We start from the raw sequence: 13,035 nt of genomic DNA on the forward strand, positions 1-13,035 counted from the left end.
CTCAAAAGTAAAATCACAACCCAATATAAAAATGGGCAAAGGGTCTGAATAGACACTTACCCAAAGAGGATATACAAGTGGCCATTAAAAGATGCTCAGGATTATTAGCCATCGGGGAAATGCAAATTAAACTATAATGAGATTATCATTTCCCACCCACTAAGGTGAACCAACTGGACAATAACAAGTGTTGGTGAGGATGCAGAGAAACTGGAGGCCTCATACACTCTGGGTAGGGATATAAAACAGCACAGCATTTTGGAAAAGTCTGGCACTTCCTCCAATAGAATTACCCTAGAGCCCACCAATTCCCCTCCAAGGTATTTCCCAAGAGAAATGAAAACATATGTCTAAACAATAATCTGTACACAAATGTTCATAGCACCGTTATCACAATGGCCAAGAAGGGAAAACAACCCACATATCTATCAGCTGATGAATGGATAAATAAAATATGGTGTATCCATACAATGGACAAGTTACCAGCGATAAAAAGGAGTGAAGTTTTGACCCGTGCTACAGCACAGAGGAACTCTGAGAACATCAGGTTAAGTGAAAGAAGCAAAAGACACAAAAGGCCACGCAGCGTTAGGATTCCAATCACATGAAGTGTCCAGAATAGGCAAATCCATGGAGACAGAAGGTAGATGCATGGTTGCCAGGGGCTGGGAGGGATGGAGAGATTGCGGGTGACAACCAATGGTGTGGGGATTCTTTTTGCAGTGATGAAAGTGTTTTGGCAAAGAGTGGCGATACGTGCACGACCTCGTAAACAAACTAAAAACTACTGGATGGTGCACTTCAAGATAGAGAATTAGATGGCACGTGAATATTAAAGCTGTGAAAAAAAAAAGAGGAGGAGGTAGCTGTGGTGTGACAGGAAGGATGCTGGACCTCGGAACATCACGAAGAGACGTGGCCAAGCTCTCTGCACCCAGGACCTCATGGGCACGATGTGGGAGGACCCAAGCTGCTCCAAAAGGGCGGACCAGTGCCAGGCCTGCAGTAGGGGCCAAGTCGGACTTGTGGACCTGTGATTCACAACCAGAATAGACACAGCATTTCACGTACAAATATCAAGGGCAAAGGAGCTCTGCCTTTACATGCTCTGAAGAAGTGAAGGAGGCAAATCCAAAAGGAAGCGAAAGGCAGAAAGAAAGCAAATAGAAAAACTTTAGTGAAGAAACATGACGCAAAGTGTCTCTGACAACTCTAAAGCCCTGTTCTGTTTTGTGTGTGTGTGTTGCAGGGCGGAGGGTGATGGGAGGAACCATCATTTCTCTGGACCTTCATTCCCCCCTGTGTAAACAAACTGCATCTGAGGATTTGCTGAGGTTAAATACAGTGCCTGGACAAGTCAGAAACACGGACACAGGTAAGGACGAGACTCTGCCTCCTGCATGGTCAGCTCCCGTGAGAGGGCCCTGGTACCTGGATCCTGTTGAGTATCATCAGCTTGGACTTGGAGTCCCAGGGGGGATCCACTGGAGGCCCGGCCGACGACGAGAACGAGGCCATGGCTACCTGGCTTGGAGAAGCCGCACAGCACATATCCATTTTCACCTTCTCCTTCCGGAAGCCTGAAAAGTGCTGGGCCCTGGAGTTGCCAGAGATGAGCCTATATCCTCGGCCCTTGGAGCAGGCCGGGCCCTCTTCACCTTTTGTCGCCCCGGAAGCCATGCCATTCTCAGCCTGGGACTGCTTCCCTGGGAGGTGGGCTCTGGATGGCTCCTCTCCTCCTAACTGGGTCTGACGCAGGGCCCCGGGGGAGAAGATGTCCCACAGGCCCAAGGTCCCTTTCGAGGATCTCAACTGCTTGGCCAGAGAGGAGATAGATGTCTGGCTTCCCAGGAGGCTCCAGGGACGACACTGTGAGGGCAGGTGGAGCAGCAGCCACTTTTGGTCTTCCCTTTGTGTCCTGGCTCACTCTGCTGGGGGAGGCCTCTGTGGGGAAAGCAGGTTTGGATTTTCTCCTGCGGGTTAGGGATCCCTCTGGCTCAGGGTTCACGGGGCCAGCATGGAGAGAGTCAAGAGTGGGCGCCATAGGCGGGGGCTACTGTGGCCACGGCCCCTGCAGTGACTTCAGGGCAATTTGCTTGCCGTCGGGTGTGGGAAGCTGGGAGTAGGCGGCGGCACCTGGGTGTGGGAGGAGATCCGCTGGGATTTGGTGACCATCCGGAACACCTGCATCTGCTCGTGGCTCACCAGAGACTCCTGAGACCTCAGGAACAGCTGCCGGAAGAGCGGCCTGGCATCGGACTGGAGGCCGCTGGACTTTGGGCTGCGCTGGGGGCCAGGCTCACCAGGGTTCTGCCACGAGGAGTCGCAGTCGAACTTGCGCCTCTTGGAAGCCCAGGCCTCCCCTGGTACCTTCAGGAGCGTGAGAGGGAAGGGCGGCCTCCCCTGGTGCCTTCAGGAGCGTGAGAGGGAAGGGCGGCATGGCCTCCAGACAGGTGCCCCGACTGGGTGAGGGCTCCCCCGCAGGGGAGTCGCTGCTGAGCCCGGGGCCAGGCTCGGAGCCCTCCCGGGACGGCACTGCACAGGGCTTGTGGACGACAAACATACTGTTTCCTTTGCTCTTAGGGCAGCCCGACAGGTTTCAGAGCCACTTGAAACTGTGGCTTGATGGCTGGGAACTGGCGGGGACAGTCTGGCCACGGAACAGAGGCAGGCAGGTGGGCAGGGAGCGCCCTCGGGCCAGCCCTCCAGGGATGATGGGGGCTGGAGCAGGGGCAGCTCCGGCTCAGCTGGGTTGGGTCGCTGTTCTCCGCTGCCCACGAGTGGATGGCTGTGAACACGTCCATGCCCGGCTCCTTCCGGGGGGGCCGGGGCTCCTAGGGAACCTCAGTGCCCAGGGCTCCTGGGGCCGCCGGGGTGCTGGCTGGGCCACAGAAGGAGGACCCTGACGAGGGCAGGGAGGAACAGGCCGTGATCCTCCCTTCGCCGCTGTCTGAAGGCCCTCCCAGGGCTGGCCCGGGAGAAGGGATCTTCTGTCAGACGATGCTGCTCATGATACAGGACAGGAGGTCTCGGTTGGGCAAGAGGGAGCTGGGGAATGGGGCTTCCGGGGGCACCAGGGACCACAGGCTCGTGGGTGTGGGCTGCTTGGCAAACTCGTGCGCGTGGGGTGAGTTCCCGCAGGGCTCCTCCGGGGGGGGGCCTCCTTGAGGATGCACAGGCCGTGCTGGACCTCGTAGTGCCAGTGCAGGGAGCGGTAGTCGCTGTAGCTCTTGCTGCAGCCCTGCTCAGGGCTTGGACTTCTGGTGAGTGTGCCCAGTCCTGGAATCACATGAGGAGAAAGTTAGTGGGTGTCTTGGCGTGGGTCACTAACTGCAGGAACCCAGGTGTGTCCCCAGGGGGCAGTAGCATCGCAACTCAGAAACTGTGCTCAGACCCTATGAGGAAAGACCCCTGCTACGGCCAAAGCCGTCTGGAAGGGGGAGCTCTTGCCCTCACCCCTAAGCAAACCCCTAATCTGAGATTAAAAAAATCAGTAGGAGCCAAGTCAGAGTTCCCCAAAGTGGGTTCCTAAGGAACACCAGTCTCCAGAGTTCCTCCCTGAGGACTTGGGCTCAGCTGGCAAATAAGTTTGGGAAAAACACTCTTTACTTCTTGGAGGTTCCTAGGAGCAAACTGAAAAGCCACACAGCAGATAAAGAGAAGATCTGTTGAACTTTCCATGTCTCTCAAACTTATTTGCCCACAAAACCATTTTTTTAAATAGACCCTTTTAGCATCCCCGAGAACCAGAGAACCAGAGTTCTGAGAACGCACTTGAGGAAATGCTAACTTGGGGATGATCGTTCCTTGAACAAAGAGTCTTTGCCTTCCCACAGGAGTCCTCTAGACAGTGACCTGGGAGCCCCACAGCAAAAAAAAAAAAAAAGGAAAAGAAAAAGCCAAATGTGCCTATAATTTATGCAAATATAAACGAATGCAAGTATGTATTATATTTACATCATACTTATACCTGCATTAATATATTATAAATATAAACAAATGTGTAAATCACCCTCTGGGTTCCCAACAATCCTACTCCAGATGGTTCTAATCAATGGAACCAAGTAAATAATGAAACCCTTTCCCAAACGTGGACCCTTGGCCTCCATCTGAGGGAAGCAGCAGAGAGGGCATCTGGAGACCCACTTTCTAGCCCTAACTGTTACCAGCTTGTGACAGGAGTAAATCATTTCCCATCCTTAATGGCGAGAGGGGAGAGGATACAATGAAAGCGGGATCCATCGAAGCGTCAGTAAAGGCTGGGCGAGCTGTAAACATGCAAGGGATCGACCTCTCCCACGTACCAGTCTCTCAGTTTGAAAGTCTGTCTCTCCTCCCTCGGCAGCAAGAAAAGCTTATCATTTCTAAGACATGAAGAACAAATGGAATTCTGCTCCTCTTGCACTGATCTTGCTTTGTAAAGTCAAGTTTAAACAAAAACTGAGTTAATAAAAGGGGGAATTAAAAACGGAAAAAAAAAGAGTGAACTCTCCATTGCCATGTTCTAGAAACAGGCATCTCAGAACCCCTTATGCCCTGGTGTTATCCCAACATATATTCCTCATGGAGTGCATATATCTGTTCTGCTCAGACACCTACCAGGGACTCTGAAAAGTTCTCTACAGAGTTAGCTAAACTCCCTCCATGACAAAATAGCCTCTGGAGTGTGTTTTTAAAGCACAAGGGTCCTGTCTGCAAATCGCAGCGGCACTCTCCTCACTGGAGTGAATCTGGAGGCTGGGGAGGGCGGGCTGTCCGGGGCAGTGTAGGCCCTGCCCCCCACAAACACTGACCGTGGTAGGAGCACAGGTCGCACACACCTGGGACACCTGACGGTGGGGGGCGGTGCAGGTGGATGGGAGGGGATGCAAAAGAACCAGGAACACGCCCAGCCCCCAGCAACCCCCTGAACAGACGTCCCGACCAGACTCCTACATACAGGTGGTCCTGACGCTTAAAGGCCTTGCTGAAGATTTTGCACACGTGTCTCCTCTCCTGGCTGTGGGTCAGGTAGTGCTTGCTGAGAGGACTGGCGCTGCTGAACACCTTCCCGCAGAGGCTGCAGTCCAGGAGTGGGTTCTGAGGGTACCTGTGCTGCCGCTTTCCTTTCCTTGTGCTCCCAGACGTGGCCCTGTCTCCTTCGTTAGCCTCTTTGGGCACCTTGAACACGCCTAGCCCCAGGTCTAGACAGAGGGAGAAAGCACAGGTTATGACATCCGGGGACATCGGAGCCCGGGAGGAAGCACTCTACCACCCTCGGACCAACTTCAGCAGCTGAGTCCAACTCAGGGAGTTGGCCGAGAACCCCAACTTCAGCAGCTTCACTCGCAGAGAAGACCAGGCTTAGCACCAGGTGAGGGGGAGAAGGGACCCTGGTCAGGCCACCCCTCCAGGGCAGCACCCAATCTTCAAGCCACACTTGGGGGGTAAGGGAGGGGACAGCAACAGTCTGAGTGCTTCCAGGACAGAGTGACTCGACAGGCAGGACTTCATGACGGTAACATCAACAGCACACTTGCAAGTGCAATCCAGAAATGCACAATGCAAAATCTTAGAAAAGTTTAAGTCCTTTCTCCCAGCCAATTCCACTCTGGGTTTTTTAATTAAGGAAATTAAGGCCGATCTGTACAAATTAACGGAGATCTTGCAGTGAACTGCAAGCGAGTTAACTGCAGCATTGTTTTTCCTGGTGAAATGTGAGAAACCACCTAATAACTGACACGAGGGCAGGTGGGTGACTGCATTCTGGTCTCAATGGTCTATGGCTCAGGCATTTAAGATACAACTGTAGGAAAATATCTGATGACGTGAAAGGATGTTCATGCTGTACCACTAAGTGCTGTGCCACTAACAAGAGGATTGCTGAAAAACGGAATGATCTAGTCTTTAGAAGGGACAAATAAATTTGAATACAAACAAACAGAATGGGATTCATTGGTAGCATCATGGATCAACTTAATTTTCCTTTTCCTGTATATCTGAATTTTCCATGTTTATGTACTTCTTGGGTAAATGATAAAAGGTATTTCCACGAATCACCTCATCAGAGGAACAGGTGAAGAGGCTGGGAATGTCCATGTGGGAGAGGGAGATGTCTTCAAGTAGCTGAAGGGCCAGGATGTGGAGGAGGGAGCACACTGCTTCTGTCTTGCTACAAGGGGCAGAGCTAGATTTGATGAATAAAAGGTAAAGAGAGGGACTTCCCTGGTGGCGCAGTGATTAAGAATCCGCCTGCCAATGCAAGGGACATGGGGTCGAGCCCTGGTCCAGGAAGATCCCACATGCTGCGGAGCAGCAAAGCCCGTGCGCCACAACTACTGAGCCTGCGCTCTAGAGCCCACGAGCCACAACTACTGAAGCCCACGCGCCCAGAGCCCGTGCTCCGCAACAAGAGAAGCCACCTCAATGACAAGCCCGTGAACCTCAACGAAAAGTAGCCCCCGCTTGCTGCAACTAGGGAAAGCCCACATGCAGCAACGAAGACCCAATGCAGCCAAAAATAAATAAATAAATTTATATTAAAAAGATGTGTAAAAAAAAGTATAGGGAAGCTGATTTTAAATCACTAGAGACGTAAGGACAGTGGATACAAGACCTAAGAACTCTGCAGGCTTGCTGCTGTGTTCCTAGCTCCTGGGATTCCCATTCCTGTACTCGTAGGCACACAGTAACTATTGGATGGATGAATCATGGAAGAGTTTTCTACCCCTTAAGATGGATTAGACTGCCTCACGTGATAGCAAGTTTAAAAACTGCCCTTCATCTAGGATGCAGCAGAGGCTGGACCCAAGAATCCAACAGGTCAGGGCGTGCATACTGCACTAAAGGACCCCAAATGCTAATTCTCTGTGGCTGAGATGTAGCTTGAGAGACACAGCAGAAAGGAACCTCGACTCTCATCCCAACTCTGTCTCTGGCCATTTGTCACTTAACCTGTCTGGTCTACATCTTCTTCATACGAAAAGCTGCTGTGTTGAGTGGTCGAATGATTCTAACAGTTTAAATGAGGGAAAATAGGACTCCCATGTGGGAAAGTCCTTGCCTTGATAACTTACTTTTAAAATGTTCATTAGAGGACTTCCCTGGTGGCACAGTGGATAAGACTCCGCGCTCCCAATGCAGGGGGCCCGGGTTCGATCCCTGGCCAGGGAACTAGATCCCATATGCATGTGGCAACTAAGAGTTCGCATACCACAACTAGGGAGCCCGCCTGCCACAACTAACACCTGGTGCAACCAAATAAATAAATAATAATAATTTTTTTTAAAAAAGATGAGTATTTAAAATAAATAAATAAAAATCAAATCAAATCAAATCAAATGCTCATTAGGACCTCCCTGGTGGCACAGTGGTTAAGAATCCGCCTGCCAATGCAGGGGACACGGGTTCGAGCCCTGGTCCGGGAAGATCCCACATGCCGCGGAGCAACTAAGCCCCTGCGACACAACTACTGAGCCTGCACTCTACAGCCCGCAAGCCACAACTACTGAGCCCACGTGCCACAATTACTGAAGCCCGTGCACCTAGAGCCCGTGCTCTGCAACGAGAAGCCACCGCGGTGAAGAGCCCGTACACCGCAAAGAAGAGTAGCCCCCGCTCGCCACAAATAGAGAAAGCCCGCGTGCAGCAACGAAGACCCAACGCAGCCTAAATAAACAAACAGAAGGTTTTCTCTAAAAATAAATAAATTAATTAAATGCTTATTAAAGCAACTGTTAAACTAGAGAACAAAATGTGGTTTCAAAAAAATTGGCAGGGACACTGAAAAACAGGCACACTGAGTCACTGGCCCGGGAAGCCACTTGCTCTTCCCAGAAAGCATGTGCACAAGCTCTAAAACTGTGTGTGTTCTCCGACCAGCAAGCCTACAGGGAGGAATATGTGCGAAGAACTCATCCAAGAGAAAAAGTCAATGGAAAAGTTATTCACAGATCCACTCTAACAGTCTATCAGGCAAGAATATGGTCCGACAATACAATGGAATAACCATTACAATGACAACCGAATAGTCTACCTTCATATAAGAAAGCAGACTCACTAAGTTTTAGAAACTTCAAATGAATTAGACACTTAATACATCTCTGCAAAACCATGTGTACCCTAGTGGCCTCACCTACGTTTTTTAAAAATCCACGTGTGGGAGCCATGGTGGGGATTTTAATTGTTATTACTTTTCTTTATTTTCTAACTTTTCTATATAAATATATATCACTTTCTAATTAAAATATATAAGCATATCTATTTCTATGAATCTGAATTTAAGTTAGAGAAGTGTAAAGAGTTAAAATTTAACGTTCAGTGGATGTTTTTTAACAAGGTAACCAAAAAAAAAAAATCCTCAAGTTTAAAACAAATTAGGAAAAATTGAACTAGATTAATGCTTTGTAACATTCACTGGGGGGCACAGACCCATATGAAAATCTGGTGAAATATCACAGTTTCTCTGCCCAGCAAAACGCACACGTACTCACCCTAGCAGCATTTTTAGGTAATTTCTGTGGTTCAGGTTGAGAACCTGAATTACTGTAACCAGGCCTGGCCCAGCACCTGCAATACCAAGGATGGCCTTGGTTTCTAGGATTTCACATTTAGCCATGGTTCCAACACGGGGACAAGGCTAACGGCTTGTCTACATTGTGTGGAGTGCGGGCCTCGGCAGTCTTTCATTCTAGCGAGTATGCAGGACAGTTCTTGAGCTGCTGATCCCAATTAACATTGACATTTGTTCTGCAGGGCTGTTCCGGATGTGGCCTTCCATGCGTGTGGTGTGATTATAAATACGAAGGAGCTCTAAGCAACTTACCCAAGAACCCATGAAGTGGGTTAAAAACAAAAATCAAATTTATCCTATGGCGGAAGTCTGAAGGTAAACCAAAAGGTGATGTAACCAACGTCTCTGACTGTTCCACTAGTTCTCCCTTTGCTCCTCCGCTGCGGAAGAGAAAGACTTAGAACTGCATCAATGGACTGTGGGAAGGTATTCTAACAGTAGTGGTAAAAATCACTACCATCTGTCCAGTGCTTCCCAGCCTGCAAAGCGCTTTTACTTTCATTTCTTCTTTTGCTTCTTACCGCTGGCACTCTGGGGGGAAAGCAGAGTGGGTATTATTGTAAGGCAGTCTGAGATTCCGGATCTGCATACTCCACCAGCGGCTTCATGGAGTCACTGTCCTTCCCTGAATACACGGACAGGGCATCCAAGTTGTCCTCCAGCATCTCGCTGGGCGCGTCAGGCATCAGGAGGCTGGGCTCCAGGTCCAAGTGGCTCAGGCCGTCGTACAGCAGGTCTCGTGAGCCAGGCCCCAGATCCCGGTTGAGGGTGTCGCTGCATTTGAGCGCCTGGCTCTCGGGAAACGAAGGGAGGTGCATCTCGGATGGAAGGGTGCCCTTGTCCCCCAGGCTGCACTGGTCCATGGCTCTCCACTACCAGGTCTCAGCCAACAGCTACTCTCTAGACAAGCAAGGCTGTGTAAGGAGTCAGGGAGGAGAGAGCTCTTGGTGGTGTTTATTTCCTGAGAATGAACGAGGAGGAATCACAATTATGAGATGGCAACACACATGGTGGATAGAGCGTGGACTTGGAATTCAAACAGACCTGTATGGGGGTTTGTTCTCGGCCACTTAACAGCCACATGACCTTGGGCAAGTCACTTAAGGTCCATGAGCCCTAGTTTCCTCATCTGTAAACTGAGCGTAAGAGTACCTCCATCATAAGAGTGTTGTAAGGAAAAAGCAACCGAAATGTCCATCAACAGACGAATGGATAAAGAAGATGTGGTACATATATACAATGCAATATTACTCAGCAATAAAAGAGAACAAACTAATGCCATCTGCAGCAACATGGATGGACCTAGAGATTGTCATACTGAGTGAAGTAAGTCAGACACAGGAAGACAAATATCATATGATATCACTTATATGTGGAATCTAAAAAAAGGGGGATACAAATGAACTTATTTATAAAACGGAAGTAGAGTCATGGATGTAGAAAACAAATTTATGTTTACCAGGGGATGGTGGGGGGAAGGGATAAATTGTGAGATTGGGATTGACATACACACTACTATATATAAAACAGATAACTAATAAGAACCTACTGTATAGTACAGGTAACTACTCAATACTCTGTAATGGCCTATATGGGAAACGAATCTCAAAAAAGAGTTGATGTATGTATATGTATAACTGATTCACTTTGCTGTACACCTGAAACTAACACAACATTGTAAATCAACTATACCCCTATAAAAATTTAAAAAAAAAAAGAAGAACAAAAAAAAAAGATTGTTGTAAGGAATAAATGAAAGGATTTTGGCAACATGGTGAACTAAACTGACCTCTTTCTCCAACTATAAACACATAGAGATATGAGAAAAGACCATTTTTAATACAGAGTCAAGCTCAAGAGACAGGTAAGACCCCAAGTGCCAGCAACAATGAGGAAACTCAAAGCCACAGGTGCGAGCACAAGTTGGCCCAAGGGGAAAGTCAGACTCCAATACAGGGCCTGGAACTGTCATCCAATATGGCGGCCACCAGTCACATGTGGTGATGACACACTTGAAATGTGGCCCCGAATTGAGACCTGCTGTGAGTGTCAAATACACTGGATTTGGAAGACTTAGTACCCCAAATAATTCATTTTCATATTGATTACATGTTGAAATGAGAATATTTCGGATCTACTGGCTTAAATGTAATATGTTATTAAAATTAATTTCATCTACCTCTTTATTTTTTAATGTGGCTATCTGCAAATTTTAAATTATATACATGGCTCATATTATATTTCTCTTAAAGGGCACTACCCTGGAGGCTGGGACCTGAGGTTGTAACAAACACATGGAAAAGGAAACAGGGACTTGAGTTCACAGGCAAGGGAGACCTGGGACCCTGGAAGAGCCAAGCCATCCACAGGAAAACTAAATAAATGAAAGAAAAACACCGCACACAAGCCTTGAAAAGCATCACAAGAACTAGTTCAAAACAGGACGAGAGACAACAAAACCTAGCAGAGAAAAGAAGAAGACACAAGGGGCAAGGACATTTTTTAAAAGAAACAAATGAAACTTCTAGAAATGAAAGACTTTTAAATTTAAAACTCACTGGGAGGGTTAAACAGCAGATAAACAGTGCTGAAGAGACAACGAACGGGCAGAGCAATCTGAAGATAATTCTCCCCCAGAATTCAGTGCAGAGAGAGAAACAAATGGAAAATACAAATGAAGAAGCAAATGCAAAAGCCCAACATATGCCTAAACGGGGTCCTGAAAGGGAAGAGGAGAGGATGGAGAAGACATGGTACCTCAGGATGGCGGAGGGATTTCCAGAACTGCGGAAACACAGGGCTCCAGACTTAAAGATATGATTCTTGAAGGTATATGGTTAATCATGAACAAGCACTGCAAGGCCAGAGCAGGACAAAAAAAAAATGAATTCACTCCTTGACACACAAGCAGAACTGCAGAACCCTAAAGACCAAGAGAAAACCCTAAAGACTACCACGAAGACCAGGCAGATCCTTTACAACTTCTCAACAGAAACGAGGCTAGAAGACAAGGACTACCACCACCTGCAGACTGAGGAAAGGCAGGAGTCAGCGCAGAACTCAATGCACAGGAAAACCAGTATTCAAGAGTCTACACAGACTTTTCCAGACAAGGCATAAGACTGTACCTTGTAGACTTTGGCTCAAACACTACCACAGGTTTTGAATCATTTAGTAAAAACAAAAAGAAAGATGAAGATTAACTTCATACTTTAAGTATTCACACTCAAAGAATCTAACCGTAACCGCCAGACAAAAGGAATAAACTATGTAACATGTAAACTAGTAGAATTGATCCTAAAAAGAAAAAGAGAGAAAAGAGTCAAAATATTAAAATCAGAAATTAAAGAAGGGACATCACTCATGATCTTACAAAATTAAAAGGATTGTAAAGGAATACTATAAACAACTGCATGCCAACAAATTAGGCAACTCAGAGAAAAACGGACAGATTTCTAGAAAAGATAGAAATTACCAAAACTGACTCGAGGAAACAGACTATCTGAAAAGACCTATAAGGGTAAAAAGCTTGAATTACTAATTGAAAAACTTCCCACCCATGCCAGCCTAGAAACAGTGAAAACAATCTACCTTGTCTGAACTGTGGAAAATAGTAAGGTTTACAGCAACCAAGCAAACACTTATCAAGAGAAAGGTGAATGAACCACCCCCGCTTCCCCACTCTCCAGCTCAGCAGTGATTCTGAAGACAGCACCCCCCTTCTCTTGTGGGTTCCTGGTGTGGAAGGCAGCAGACAGGACCTTGTTCTCAAAGAACTGAGGCTGTCTGTCCTGACCTGTCAAATAGCTGCTGAAGGTCTAATGAAAAGGTGTTGCCTTTGGGAGTTGCCTTCTGAGTTGTGTCTAACTCAGAATTTGCTCAGAGCAGAGAGTGGCCATGGGGAAGGCATTTGTCAAAAACATTCAAGGCAGCCAACCAGTCACTGCAGCCTGGGGCAAAGGATATTAACTGAGGCCGACAACAGACAGCACTGAAAGACAGGGAGAAAAGCTGGAGAGTGAGATGCTTTGGGGAACAAGGGCTCTGAAAGGGCTCCACACTGGCAGTTTCTTACAAAGCTAAACATAAACAGGGCCTTACCATACCATCCAGCCATCGCACTTCTAGGTATCCACCCCAATAAGCTGAAAACTTATGTCCATACAAATGTTTATAGCAGCTTTATTCATAACTGCCAAAAACTGGAAGCAACCAAGATGTCTCTCAACAGAAGAATGGATAAACGAACTGCGGTACATCATATAATGGGATATTATCCAGCAATAAAAAGCAAAGAGCTATTGGACTTCCCTGGTGGCGCAGTGGTTAGGAGTCCGCCTGCCGCTGCAGGGGACACGGGTTCGATCCCTGGTCCGGGAAGATCTCACACGTCGCGGAGCAACTAAGCCCGTGCGCCACAACTACTGAGCCCACGTGCCACAACTACTGAAGCCCGCGTGCCTGGAGCCCACGCTCCGCAACAA

The 13,035-nt window shown here is 47.9% G+C and overlaps 1 pseudogene across 1 annotated transcript in view; it reads right to left on the minus strand.

The window, feature by feature from the left end:
• The window catches only part of LOC309794758 (zinc finger protein 541-like), a 35,431-nt pseudogene extending 23,150 nt beyond the window's left edge, over positions 1-12,281 (minus strand). Inside the window, exons 1-4 of the transcript in view lie at positions 9,108-12,281; positions 4,940-5,183; positions 2,844-3,279; positions 1,432-2,370 (exon numbers count right to left, since the gene is read on the minus strand). The product of the transcript in view is annotated as a zinc finger protein 541-like (transcript). The remainder of the gene's footprint in view (positions 1-1,431; positions 2,371-2,843; positions 3,280-4,939; positions 5,184-9,107) is intronic.
• Between the last annotated feature and the right edge of the window lie 754 nt (positions 12,282-13,035).

The sequence above is a fragment of the Mesoplodon mirus genome (genome assembly GCF_964341445.2).
Source record: "Mesoplodon mirus genome assembly, chromosome: 19".
Lineage (NCBI taxonomy): Eukaryota > Metazoa > Chordata > Mammalia > Artiodactyla > Ziphiidae > Mesoplodon > Mesoplodon mirus.